Source organism: Rutidosis leptorrhynchoides, chromosome 3, assembly GCF_046630445.1.
Source record: "Rutidosis leptorrhynchoides isolate AG116_Rl617_1_P2 chromosome 3, CSIRO_AGI_Rlap_v1, whole genome shotgun sequence".
Lineage (NCBI taxonomy): Eukaryota > Viridiplantae > Streptophyta > Magnoliopsida > Asterales > Asteraceae > Rutidosis > Rutidosis leptorrhynchoides.
The window spans coordinates 312,207,566-312,222,440 of NC_092335.1; positions in this window are offsets into that span (position 1 = coordinate 312,207,566).

Below are 14,875 nucleotides of genomic sequence, written 5' to 3' on the forward strand. Positions count from 1 at the left end.
ACGGTGAAAGACAAGAAATCAAGTTATCATCCAGCAAATCAGCAAGCCAAACGGTCTGCCAAATGGCTTTCCAGTATGGCAAACGGCCTTCCACACATCCAGATCAAACGGGCATAGCAAACGGGCAAGGCTAGCAAACGGCCCCTGCAAACGGCTTGCCAAACAGCTTGCCAAACGGCCTGCCACCCGTTTGTATTCAAATTTCAAGTCTATTTAAAAGGATCTTTGTCATCCATTTTTACACACGCTTCAATTCACTTCGTTCTCTCTCTTTCTATAATATTAGTCATACTTTCAAGGTCTTCGACTCCATGCGGTAAACCTAGTACCCGGAGAAGAACGCCGAAGATTGTATTAGGAGCACTCTGGAGTTTGAAGTTGTCACTTTTGTATTTAGAACTTGTTTAATCTAATGGTAATTCTATCCTTTGTCTTTATATAATATTTTCCATTATTATGCTATGTGATATTGTTGCCATGATTAGCGAGTAGTTATCTTTATTGTATGTTATGATGTAGTCAGTTATAATGCCGAAATAATATTATGACTTGTGTATATTGTCGAGATGCTTTCCGATTATGCTTTGAACTCAATTTCTTTTCCAACTAATAGAACGTAGTTATTGGCTCTGTTATTAGGAAGTCACGAACCCCGATTCAGAGTACACTATCTGTGTTACCCCTTGGTAAGAGAAGTCTATCGGATACAACGTAAGTTTGACTGAGACACACCGGTTGTAGTAAGTCCACCGAGCCTTGGATTCTGACCGAGGACTCTTTCGTAGTGAAATATCTAACTAGACCCCTATTACATTGTTGGTACTAGACCATGCTAATGTAGTCACCAAGAATATAAACTTCGTACGTGCACGCTGAAGTACATCGGTTGTAGTAAGCTGTACCTCTGCTACGTAAGGCCATGGAACCCGGTCAGTGTTGATTAGTACACTTCACTATAACACGATCTCAAGCATTGCACCCCGCTTGAGGGATTCTTGGTTAATTAAGGAACTGTTTGTTTAAACACATAAAGTATTGGACCGTTAGGATAACCGAACGTGTTCATGGAATTCAAACTTGACTTGGTCATGGTATTCTTTATGGTTGAACTCTTTTTAAGGGCTTAACTATCTTTTAAACCCAATAATTAATGAAATTATTGAAACACGTCACGTCTCTCAGATACGGTAAACCATGTATTCCATTATGATGAATAAAGTTTAGACCTTTATGGAATGTTAATACGTCACCCAACCAAGTCGCTCAATTGGATGAGCCGTCTGAACGTGTATGCCTGTAGTCAGACTGCAAAAGGCGTCGGGGGTAAGGAAAGTTGTTGTCTATTCTGAATCTTCAATCCTATCGCATTACCAGTGACATGTCTTATGCCAGGGACGTTTAGGACTAGTGTAATGAATATAAGGTCACTGCCTATTCATGAGCCAGCATTCCATAATCCCGGCAAAGTAACTGACGAAATCATAGCATGCGCTTGTTTTATATCCGAATTACAAATTTTATCGCATTTACTTTACTTTATCTTTTAAACTAGAAAACCCAAAAATTAGGTAACAAACCACTACTCATGCACCTTAAGATTATCTTAAGCTTTAAATATATGTTCGATTCTACTGATATCTGAAAAATACGACTCTAGGTCATACTTCCCTTACTCATAATAAGGAGTAGTACGATTTAGGCCCCGCTAAATATAAATTTAAAACTATTGCTCCCTCTCTTGGTAGTTGATTCTGACGCCTTGATGCCTAACGACACCGCATAAACAAAACCGTCCGTTTCAGCCATATCACTTTCCCTACAATTTCAAGTATGCTCACAAGGTACAAAATGTGTGGGGCGATACTTGTTCAAGTATGTGCACCCACAAAAGAATCATAATCATCTATTCTCAATTCACAATAAACTAAGTCATCACAAAACAAACAAGCATGATACAACCATCAACCACACATACATAATCATAAAAACGAATTTTAATATCACAATCCTAATAAAGTATCTAATTATTACGAACCATAACTGAATTCATAAATTGTTCCATCCGGGAATTATTTACCATCCGGATTCCATAACTACAATTCTACCATCCCATCACAAATAAAAACATAAATTTTTCACAATCACCCAAATTGAACTACAAACTACCATCAATTGTTTCAAATGCCAACCCATACCTCCCGCAATTATTACTTAATCAAATTATTTTAAAAACTTCCACAAACCACAAACGATTAAAGTTATAAAAATTCAATAACCAACCAAATCATGAAACATCATTACCAAAAGTTCCAATTGGACCACCCACTTAGACCATATTGAGATTCAATTTGATTACCAAGTTCGGCCCTTCGCCTTTCTTCCTCCTCTTGACGTGCTCGATCTTGTTCATGCATTCGTTGCTGTTGAGTGTTATGCATCGTTTGAGCATATTGTGTCGAGTACTCATAATTGTAGGGAGTTAAAAAGGTGATTGTGGGGTTGCATGCACATACGGGGCCCATGGCTCACGATATGGAAATGGAGCAGCGGGGATCACATGCATTGTTTCAATGGAATGCCATAGCCATTGGATATCACGCCCGTGACTAGCTTGGGTATATTGAATGACGTAAAGTTGTTGGATCTCCCCATTAAAGTGATCACTAATGAACTACCTATCGTGAGGGCTAAGAGTGTAGACCCCTTGGGCTGGCACACTAGAACTCCTGCTACCCCCTACTTGATTTGGTTCAGATTCAAAGGTTGGTGCTTGGTTGGTTTCAACTGATCCTCTCACAAGATTAGCATAATCATCATTTTCATTCCTCAAAATGTCACACCCTAAGTAGTCATTCATGCTGGTTTTCTTCATTTCCTTCTTCTCCCCCGCTAAACCATCTAGGTCAATGTTAAAGATTTTGGCTATCAATGTCAGGAAATGGCCACCCGCTGAACGCTTTATAGCCTTTATACCATCATCGTCATTAAGAGTGTAGGTGATGGTGTTGGGGATGTGCGCATTTCAACCATTGTAAATCATGTGGTTTAGCTAAACGTCCATGTGGGACATCTTTTCCAAGTTTTCAGCCCTGTTGTTTATTACACGAGAAACAACCATGTGGATCATGCGGCGGGAGATACATCTAATGTTGGTCATTGAGGTTTTTTCGGGAATGAATGGTCCATTTGCCATGCGTTCCCATTTTTTTTTATTAAAGTCGAAGGTCATAGCAAAATTGTGGCAAGTTTGCAAATAGGACCAAAAAGCATCCGGGTTGTCACTATACTCAGAATAGATCCCTAAAACCTTATCCAGTCTATCATGCTTAAGCTTCTTTCAACGCCACAGGCGAAAAGTCATATAACCCTCTTCATCAATTTCGCTCGGTCTAGGCCTAAAATGCATGGTGGTAAGAAACTCCCTTGTGAGAGTTGGGTATGTGGCCTCTCGCCTGATAAAGAGTGGCCACCAAGGGTTGATCTTAAGTTTCTTATTGTTTGGTTCGGGGTAAACCACTATATTCCCTAAATGTAGGTAGTATTTATTGATGTTCTTCAAGGGTTTCCAGTCGATGTACTTGGCACAATGCACTCGGGCTAACAGTTGTCTTTTCCACACTTCCTCATTGGGCAAGTTTAGAATGGCTTGTAGCCATGGGTGTATATGGATGATGTTATGCGAGGTGTATACGAAATAGTTATATTTTTATTGCGAAATACTATTAAATACGATACATTTTTACACAAGTTATTTATTTATATATAGAGTATATATACCTAAACCTTGCTACAACACTATAGGCAGTGTACCTAATCGTAAAGTAGTGTAGTTTTTAGTAAGTCCGGTTCGTTCCGCAGGGAGCTAGCCAAGTTTAACGCTATATTTTTAAACTATATTTGTATATATTTATATATATATATATATAAGTAGTATTATTATTATTATAAAAGGGGGTTTTTACCGTTTAGTGACCGGTTTGTCGATTTTATGTCTTAAGTCAAAATTAAAACCTAATGTAAAATATTAAATATAAATACAACTTAATTTAAAGCGTACAGTAAATATCGATAATAAAAGTGCAATAATATAAAGTGTGATAAATAAAATGACGATAAATAAAATTGCGATAATTAAAAAGTACGATAATTAAAAGTGCGATAAGATATAAAATAAAGGAATTATGCTTATTTAAACTTCCGTAATCATGATGTTCGACGTGTTGATTTTAATTTATTACCATGGGTTAATTATCCTTTGTCCTAGATTAATCAATATGTCCATCTGGTTTTTTGTCCATAACAGTCCATCAGTCATAAATATAAAGTGCGAGTGTCCTCGTCAAATTATCCTTATACCCTAAGTCAAATATTCCAACTAATTGGGGACTTAAACTGTAATAAGGTTTTAATACATTGTTAATGATTACACCAGGTTATCTACTGTGTGCAATCCAAGGTTTTAATACTTTATTAACAATTACACCAAGTGTACTTGTATGTAATCCACCCCTGCTTTAATGAGTCCATTGACTATTAATGCATTCCCGTGTCCGGTTAAATGGACGATTATTAGTACTTATAAATATCCCGCCCATCGTGTCCGTTCGAGTGTATGTGGTTATTTATAGGTACGTCCAATTGTAAATCTTTATATTAAATTAAAGAACTATCATTCAATTAAACAAATATAAAGCCCATTAATAGCCCATAGTCCAATTTCCACAAGAGTCGGTCTTTTGTCTAAACCCCAATTATGGTCCAAAACCCAATAACCCCGTCTTTAATATTTAGCCCAACATCACAATTACTTCGATTTAAATAAGCATAATAGTAACTTAGCTACGAGACATTAATTTAAAAAGGTTGAACATAACTTACAATGAGTATTAATCGCGTAGTGTTACACGGACAGAATTTCGACTTACAAACTTACAACATTTGCTAACATAACCTTATTATTGTTAAACTTTAATATTAAAATTATAATTAAAATATAAATATAAATATATATTTAAGAGAGTGAGAGATAGATAATATATGGTGTGTATATTTCGTCCGAAAAACACTTCAATTTATAGATGTGGCCAACTACAGTGAACCATGCGATCGCATGGTTTTAAAGCCTCCAGGCCATGCGATCGCATGGCCACCTTTTCCTGCTCACACATGATTCCAAAACGTGGGCTGTACGTATTTATTTAATATATAATATAATATATATAATTTTACATAATTAATTATATATTATATTATATTCTTGTGCATTGTTGACTTGTAATTTTAGCTCCGTTAAGTCGCGCGTTAATAGTTGGTTCATGTCCCGGTTCCGGATTTTTGAACGTCCTTGCGTACAATTTAATATCTTGTATTTTGCGTTTTGCGGCTCGTACTCTTGTAACTTTTAGACGTTTCTCATCAATAAATTGAACCTGTTGGGTTGTACTTTGTAATTTTTAGCGTTTTGGTCATTTGCATCTTCAATTCGTCGAATCTGTCTTTTGTCTTCACCTTTTATTATTTAAACGAATATCACTTGTAAATAGAACAATTACACTAAAAGCTTGTCTTTCTTAAAGGATAATGCTATGAAATATATGTTCGTTTTTAGCATTATCAACTATTTCCACACTTGAGCGTTGCTTGTCCTCAAGCAATATAGAACTTTGAATATAAACATACTTGAATCACTTCTTTATTCTTCACACTTTGTACATCAGTGATTTCTATACGGCGGTATGAACAATGATAGTAACGATGTGGTTTACAGTCCCACATGACTATAAAAATTTAGATCCTTTAAGGAAATTGGATCTTTATGAAAACATTTGATTTTTTTGAAAATTCAATCTAGCTTTTATCCTTGATAAGTTTTCCGGAATAACCCTTCACCGGTGTTTGCAAATTATTTTTGTGGGTTTTGTGGGTTTCAGATTTGAAAATTTTAGCTCAAAACTTGCGGTTTTGTATCACCCACTTTCTAACCTTATATTAGGAAAGCAACACGTCCAGTTTACTTGCTCCGTATATTACCTTTCGGTAAACTACCGTCCGGTTGTAAAGAAAAGCGTTGAACAAGCAACTATTAAGGAAATGTCCCGTGAAATGCTTTTGATTATGGTCTATAACGTGTCGGATGCAATTACTATCCTTGGTATGAGCAATAGTAAAGATCACCCTATAGTTTTTCGGTCTGGCACAAGGTCCTGTCTTTGACTATGCTATGCAACCACCATTCTTACGGTTGACACCCAATTTGGTTCAGGTGACCTAATGAATTCCGGTGAATTCTTAGAATTTTACGTTTAATGGTAATGAACGCATTGAAAATGGGGTTTTCAGAAAACAAATTGGTTTGTAATTTGATCAAAATATTTTCTCGTTCAAGCTCGAGTTTAGATATCATCGAATTCCATGAGTTTGTAATTCTCAATCTTTAAGGTCAATCCCAAGGATTGAGTAATATCAGGCTTAAAAGCTGATTTTTAATCTTTAAGGAGATTATCCTTTCTGGAGATCTGATTCATTAGTCTTATAAGCTAATTTGCACGGTGCCCCCCATTGTACGAGACAGATCCTCTCATGGTTAGGATAAGTCTGACCACTTGGCGACCCTGTTTGATGCTGAGGTCCATGGATTTCCAGCTGATTTTCGAGAAAACTTTTCAAGGTTTTTCGTAGTCTCTACAACTGATCTGGACGACAACTTCCTAACCTAAATCAAGAAGCGTGTGTCTTTTTTTTGGAAGACTTTTACTTCCTTATAAATTCTATTTATATTACCATAAACTGGGTAAAACTGATTAATATTGTCCAAAATAAAAGTATTTTCAATTATTTGTACAAAAATATGTGATATATGTTCTAAATAACTTGGTAAATTTTTTCCACACTTGGCTTTTATTTTTCTTTCTTTGCCTTTTTATTCTCCTCTATTCCATTTTAAATGAATTCAAGCGTTTTGGGTTGTTTCTGAATTTATGTCCTTTCCAAGGTAACAATAATTTCGGTGTTAACACCTAGTTTTATCGTTCATAAATATGTATAAACATGATTTTGAATTCATTTATTTGAAAATTTTAAAAATTTTACTAGAATTGGGTAGTCAGTATATAAGACTAGAGCTGTTCTTTATTATCAAAGAGCACTAGATTCTAATACAACTACTGCGTTACTAGTAAAGTTTAACGGTGGCTATTAAAACAAGTATATAAGTCAAAAAAATTTAAAACCGAAAGAATTTAAAAAGAATTTAATCCCTTCCCACACTTAAGATCTTGCAATGCCCTCATTTGCAAGAAATCAGTAGCAATTTAAATTATTGAGAGTGATTAGCGTAGAAAAATGATTAAATTTTACCAAAGTTTCCAAACATATTATTGTTTATGTTGAATGATAAATGGTGCACATCATTTGTTCATTCCTGCAGTTGTTATATAACATTTATTTTGCATCTTATCGTCAAAATTAGTTGCTTTTGCTGAACTTAATACCAGTCTTTGAAAATGCGCTGTTTTACCCTGTTGTGTACATGAGATAAAATACATACAATACAAATATAAACATACATGGTAATTTGAAATGGGACATAATATCCCACTTTCAAATTACAAAAATGAAATATTAGTACAAAATAATAAAAATATTAAACATTACATTAAAGTATCAAAATGTTAAATGTTTAGCATAAATAAATAAAAATAATAAAAGAGAAGACATCACCATTGGAACACTATTGATTTGGATAGGGATTCCAGTTCATATCATCGCTTGGGTTCCATGGTTGGTGATAGGTGTTCTGGTAGGCTTGGTTGGGGTCGTACAGGTCATAGGGTGGTCGCATGTCGGGCTGATGTGGTGGATAGTAAGCAGGTCGAGTTGGGATGTAGTTATTTGGTACCTGATATAATAGATGGCTCATGATTTGGTACCGATGAACTTGCCAGCTATCATGTTGGCGCCGCCTGGAAGTCTCATACTCATTCGCGGCTTGCCACTGCTCATACCGACGATGCCTATCCTCATTAGTCATTTCTACCTCATCTATACACTGGAAAACGTCAGTAGCACTATCCCTAATGTCATCCGCTTCCTCCATCTCATCATCCGAACCCCTCTCTACCTGTGGATGGCGGCCCTGATATGGTATTGCCTGATTGCGTCTCCTAGTCAATACCTTTGCATCTTGATAGACTTGTAAACCTAAAGTCTCATCTTGTTCCCTAACCACCATCATTGGACCCCCTTGTTCCCTATCTACACCTAAATTCTCTCCAATGAGAGTAACAAAAATACCTCCTCCTATTATTCCCCCTTCCTATATACCTTCCACCATTTTGGACAGATAAAAACCAACACAGTAGGGGATATTAACAAAGCTTGTAGTGTCTCGAATTCACTTAAGGTAAAATAAATCGTGTAAGGTCATTTTCTCCTTGTTGTTACCTCTTTGTGTAATCGAGTTTGCTAAGAATCTATGTATTATACGAAGCTCGGCTTTATTAATATCTAAATAGGAGTGTCTTCCTCCCCGCGTAAATACATTAAAATTTGACATACGCCTCCAGATGGCGTTAGCGTCAAAATTTCTATCTACCCGCTCACCATGATAAATCAAATTTGTACAATCAGGTGATAGTAATTCAGTGGGAGTGTAAATCTGTAAAGCCCTGGCCCTGTCCAGCATGGACATCCTGTACATCCTAAGGCCAAGTAAAAATCTAAGAAAACTCTTATCGTCTAACCTATCTACATCCTTATTAAAAGCTATAGTACTCATTAGCTCAACACATCACTCCTTATATACAGGCCTATGAGTGGTAAATAAACGTTCCCAATCGGAAAAAAGAGCTGCCATACCTTTGGATTAGATGCTTCCTAACTGGGTTAGCTAGGTGGACCCTTTCCAAAGGCTCCCAATCTATTACCCTTGGTACTTCTACATTTTTAGTCCAAAGCTTAAATTTGTTACTTTGGTATGTCGGGTAATCTCTCCAACTTCTATCAAATCTTAAATTGGGATGCAACTGTTCTTCATGAATTGTTGGGTGTTCTATTATATGGTGAACGATAAATACTACGTAGGTAATAAAAAATTGTGGTTCTGGTTCATAGTATGGCACGTGTTGATCATAATGTTGTTGTTGTTCAGGTTGTTGTTCCGGTTCGTGATATTGCATCTCTGACTGTGGTTCCGGATCAGGTTGCCTAGACGATGATGCACCGTCTGTATCTGTATTTCTCTGCAAAACACATTAAACACAAAATTTGTGCATCCAAATATGCATTATTGTTAGCAAAATAACAAACTAAAACAATTGTAATAACATGTTTAATCCATATTAAACTTATACTCATTTTCATATTTTTATCAATTCTATACTTTTTCAAATAAGCATATATGAAAATGTTTACAAAGTTCATAAGCTTTTATCTCAAATAACATGTCAAAATAATCATTACTAGCAATTAAACAAATTTCAAATGGCATTTATATCAAATTAATCAAGTTCATGAATTTTAGACTTAAAAAGTCTACTTTAATTCTCAAAAATCATGTTTATGATCAAAGTTTGGATCATTTAGCAACCTAAACATGTTACATTACTTAATTTAGCAATAATTCATGACAAAAATTGCCATAACTTGTTTATATCAAAAAGCCCCAAATTGCTCAAGAACACAAACCCTAGATTTCTAAAAATTTTGAAGTTTTTGGCTTCAAATCATGTTAAATAGCATCAATCTAGGTTATACATGCATAATATACTAACAATTTAACTCTAATTATACTAGAAATTAACAAAATCAAATTATTGCAATTAATTAAAATTATCACAAAAAGTAGGAAATTTATGAGTTTATGGGTGAAATTTTCACCTTCCTGCTTCCCCATCTGAGAAAAGACATGATTATACCGGATTATTGTGACGAATTTCGTTGATTTTGGTGAAAAATTGGTGAAATTTGAGGGTGTTTGGGAGAGTTTTCGTGTATGTGTGTGTGTTGAAGTGGGAAGACAGAGAGCTCGATGAGCTTTTATTTCTGTCTAGATATTCAGGGCCATGCGACCGCATGGTTGTGTAGTGCAAACCCCATGCGATCGCATGGGGTCCAACTCTTTTTTTTTTTTTATATAAAACCTTTAACTTCTTAAAACAAATAAGTGATTTATTTAAAATTTTGTTTTCCTTTTTATTTAGGAAGAGGTCGTTTCGGTAAGTTTATCTAGTTCGTCCCTCGACAAAATTTAAAATTTGTCATTTTAAAGAGATTGTTTTAAAAGCAAAGATTTTTGGGTTTTTTAAATGTTTTTGGCATACTTTAATTCAATAAGATTAAAAATAATGATAATAAAATTTCTCGTCCCGCCCTCGGGTAAAGCAATTTCGGTTCCATAACCTAGTCTTCAACTTATGACGAATTTTAGGTATCAAATTTTTAACTTAATGAAATAAAGTACTTTTTTGTTTTTTTTAAATTCACACCAAACTTAAATTTTAAAATGCATATTAAAATTTCATATAAATATTAATAATATTTATATACATTAATTTTACAAACTTATATTGAAAATATTAATTTTTAAAATATTTAAAAACTTAAATATATTGGTTTTTAAAAATTTACAATTATAATTTAATATTAATTTAAAAACAAGGTAAAAATTAAAATTAAAAATCTTTTTGGTCTTTTATCCCACTTTAATTAATCAAATATTATCAAAAATATAGGCCCCTCTTTTGGGTAAAGTAATTTTGGCTATTTTACCTAGTTTTACTCCTGATGAATTTCTGAAATATTTTGGATTAATTGATTAAAGATATTTATGCCTTAAGAATAAACGGTGAATTTCGCAGTGATGTAATAAATTTTTGTATGATATCAATAATTTCGGTTTCGCATACCTAATTTTATTGAATATCAATTTAATACTTTATAGCGAACGATTCAGTGTTTATTATCAAAAGGTTAAAAGCAATAAAAAAATAAAACTGTACATACTTACATGTGAGAAAAAATTCTCAATGACCTGCTTTAGCCGACTCATAGGAGAGTCGTGTAATTTGGTTTTCCATAGCTACATAAGCGTAACCTCAATTCTTCAATAACTTTTCTTCTAAATATATGAACGGTCCTTCTCTGCATAGAGTAACAAATTCGGTATTTGAATATGTTTGATTGTTCGAACATTTAACTTCGTGTGACCATTTTCCGCATTTATGACATCTTTCAAGGTGTCGTGCTCTTTTTTTGTTGCGGATTTTGATTTTCCTTTATCAAAATGTGTTTTATGATGATCTTTCCTGAGTTCTTTCCTCACTTCATCCATTTTTCCTCTTATGAATGATACCAGTTCACTCGGAAAAGTGTTATTATTACGTTTAGTAATCATAGCGTGTAGTAGTAGACCATGGTTCAAATCAAAGGAATTCTTCATCACGTAAAACCTAAAAGAAATAAAAATTTAGAATGGAGGGAGAAGACTAGTTCTTTAGGGTCTGCTAGGGAAAGACCATTCGGATTCCATTCTCGAGAACTACACGAAAACAGAAAATCTAACTCTAACAGAAATATATATTATTCTTAAAAAGATTTGATTCTCCCCACACTTAGTTAGCTGTGGTGTCGAAATTGTGATTAACTTCGTTGTCAACTTCCATCGGATCATGTATGTAATGTTTTACTCTGTGACCATTTACTTTAAATTCAATCCTGTTTGAATTTATAAATTCTATTGTTCCGTATGGGAAAACTCTTTTGACTATGAATGGTCCAGACCATCTTGATTTCAATTTTCTAGGAAATCGCTTGAATCGTGAATTGAAAAGAAGAACTCTGTCTCCTTCTTTAAATTCTTTTGAACTTCTAATTCTTTTATCATGCCATTTCTTTGTTCTTTCCTTATAGATTAACGAATTTTCATATGCTTCATGTCTTAATTCTTCTAATTCGTTTAGTTGACTTAACCGTAGACGTTCAGTTTCATGTAAATCAAGATTACATGTCTTCAAAGCCCAAAATGCTTTGTGCTCAATTTCTACTGAAAGGTGACATGCTTTTCCGTAAACAAGTTTAAAAGGTGTGGTTCCAATGGAGTTTTGTAGGCTGTTCTAAAAGTCCAGAGTGCATCCTCCAATTTTATGGACCATTCCTTCGAATTTGATCCTACGGTTTTCTCTAGAATACGTTTTAAAGCTCGGTTGGTATTTTCAACTTGTCCACTTGTTAGTGGATGATAAGCGGTGAGATTTTATGAGTTACTCTATATCTTTTGAGAACTTTCTCAAGTTGATTATTACAAAAATTAGTACCCCGATCACTTATAAAAGCTTTCGGTGTTTCGAACCTTGCAAAAAGACGTTTTAAAAAAATTGACTACAACTCGTGCATCGTTAGTTGGGAGAGCTTGTGCTTCCGCCCATTTAGATACATAATCAATGGCAACGAGAATGTAGAGATTATTATGAGATTTTGGAAATGGACCCATAAAGTCAATACCCCAAACGTCAAATACTTCACATACTTGAATGACATTTTGTGGCATTTCATCACGTTGACTTCTTTTTCTGGACCTTTCACAAGCATCACAGGATTTACAAAGAAGGTGTGCGTCTTTGAAAATTGTAGGCCAATAGAATCCAGCGTCGTAAACTTTTCTTGCTGCGAGTTGAGGCCCATAATGCCCTCCTGTTGGTCTTGTGTGACAATGGTTTAAGATTTGACTAGTTTCATCTCCGAATACACATCGGCGTATTATTCTATCGGGATAACTTTTAAACAAATGTGGATCTTCCCAAAAATAGTGTTTTATATCACTAAAGAATTTCTTTCGTTTTTGGTACGACAACCCTTTTTCAAGGAATCTATATACTAAGTAGTTTACATAGTTTGCTAACCATGGAATTTCATTATAATCGATCTTCAAAAGATATTCATCAGGAAAGTTGTCTTGTATGGCCGATTCATTTATAACTTCTAATTCCGGATTTTCAAGACGAGAAAGATGATCAGCTGCGAGATTTTCTGCTCCCTTTTTGTCTCGGATTTCAATATTGAACTCTTGTAAGAGTAAGATCCAACAGATTAATCGTGGTTTGGCATCTTGTTTTGAAAATAGATATCTAAGAGCAGAATGGTCGGTATAGACCACCGTTTTAGCTAAAACGAGATATGAACGAATTTGTCAAAAGCAAAGACAATAGCAAGGAGTTTTTTTCAGTAGTTGTATAATTCGTTTGTGCTCTTTGTAATGTCTTATTAGCGTAATAAATAGGTTGAAATCATTTTTCAATCCTTTGTCCTAAAACGGCTCCCATTGCAAAATCACTTGCATCGCACATGAGTTCAAATGGTAGATTCCAATTTGGAGTTATCATGATCGGCGCATTAGTGAGTTTTTCTTTAAGAATATTAAAAGACTTGATGCATTCATCCGAAAAGATGAATGGAGCATCTTTTTTAAGGAGTTTATTCATAGGAGTGGCAATTTTAGAAAAATCTTTTATGAAACGTCGGTAAAAACCGGCATGCCCTAGAAAACTCCTAACTCCTCTAATATTGGCGGGATGTGGAAGTTTAGCAATTACATCTACTTTAGCTCTATCCACTTCAATTCCTTCCTTTGAAATTTTATGACCAAGAACGATGCCTTCTCTAACCATGAAATGGCATTTCTCCCAATTAAGTACTAGATTTGATTGTTCGCATCTAATAAGCATTCGTTCTAGATTAACTAGACATGTTTCAAAAGTATCACCGAAGACTGAAAAGTCATCCATGAAAACTTCCATGCATTCTTCTATCATGTCGTGGAAAATCGCCATCATGCACCTTTGAAAGGTTGCAGGGGCGTTGCAAAGTCCAAATGGCATGCGTTTGTAAGCAAAAGTACCATAAGGGCACATGAATGTGGTTTTCTCTTGGTCCTCGAGTGCTATTGGAATTTGAAAATATCCGGAGAAACCGTCAAGAAAACAATAGTAACTATTCGCAGCTAACCTTTCCAACATTTGATCAATGAAAGGTAAGGGAAAGTGATCTTTTTTGGTGGCGTCATTTAATTTTCTATAATCAATACAGACACGCCATCCCGTTACAGTCCTAGTAGGAATAAGCTCATTTTTTTCATTTGTGATGACAATCATGCCACCCTTCTTTGGTACGCATTGAACTGGGCTTACCCATGAACTATCAGAGATTGGATAAATTAAACCTACATCTAGCAGTTTAATAATTTCTTTATTAACAACATATTGCATATTTGGATTTAGTCTTCGTTGGCGTTGCACATACGTTTTATGACCTTCTTCCATAAATATTTTATGTGTGCAATACGAAGGACTTATGCCTTTAATGTCATGAATCTTCCATGCAATAGCTGGTTTATGAGCTTTTCGCACAGAAATGAGTTGAGATTTTTCATTTTTCGTAAGAGAAGATGATATTATTACAGGTAATTCAGATTCACCATGTAAATAAGCGTATTCCAAATGGGTTGGAAGTGGCTTTAACTCTAATATTGGTGGTTCTTCTATCGATGATTTGTATCGATATCTGTCTTCCTCTTTTAGCATTTGAAGTTCTTCTGTTGTTGGTTCATATTCATTAGCCATAAGTGTAGCTAACATTTCAGCTTCATCAATTGGTTCAGTTCCTTCTCCTAAAGAACATTCTCCTGTTCCTTGTAATTCTAGAAATTCTTGTAACAATTCTGCATGTGAATCTATAGTTTGAATATAATAACATGTATCATCTGCAGATTGTGGTTGTTGCATGGCTCTATCAACAGAAAAGGTAACACTCTCGTCCCGTATACTTAGGGTCAGTTTCTTACCAAACACGTCTATTATTGCTTTAGCCATGTTTAAGAATGGTT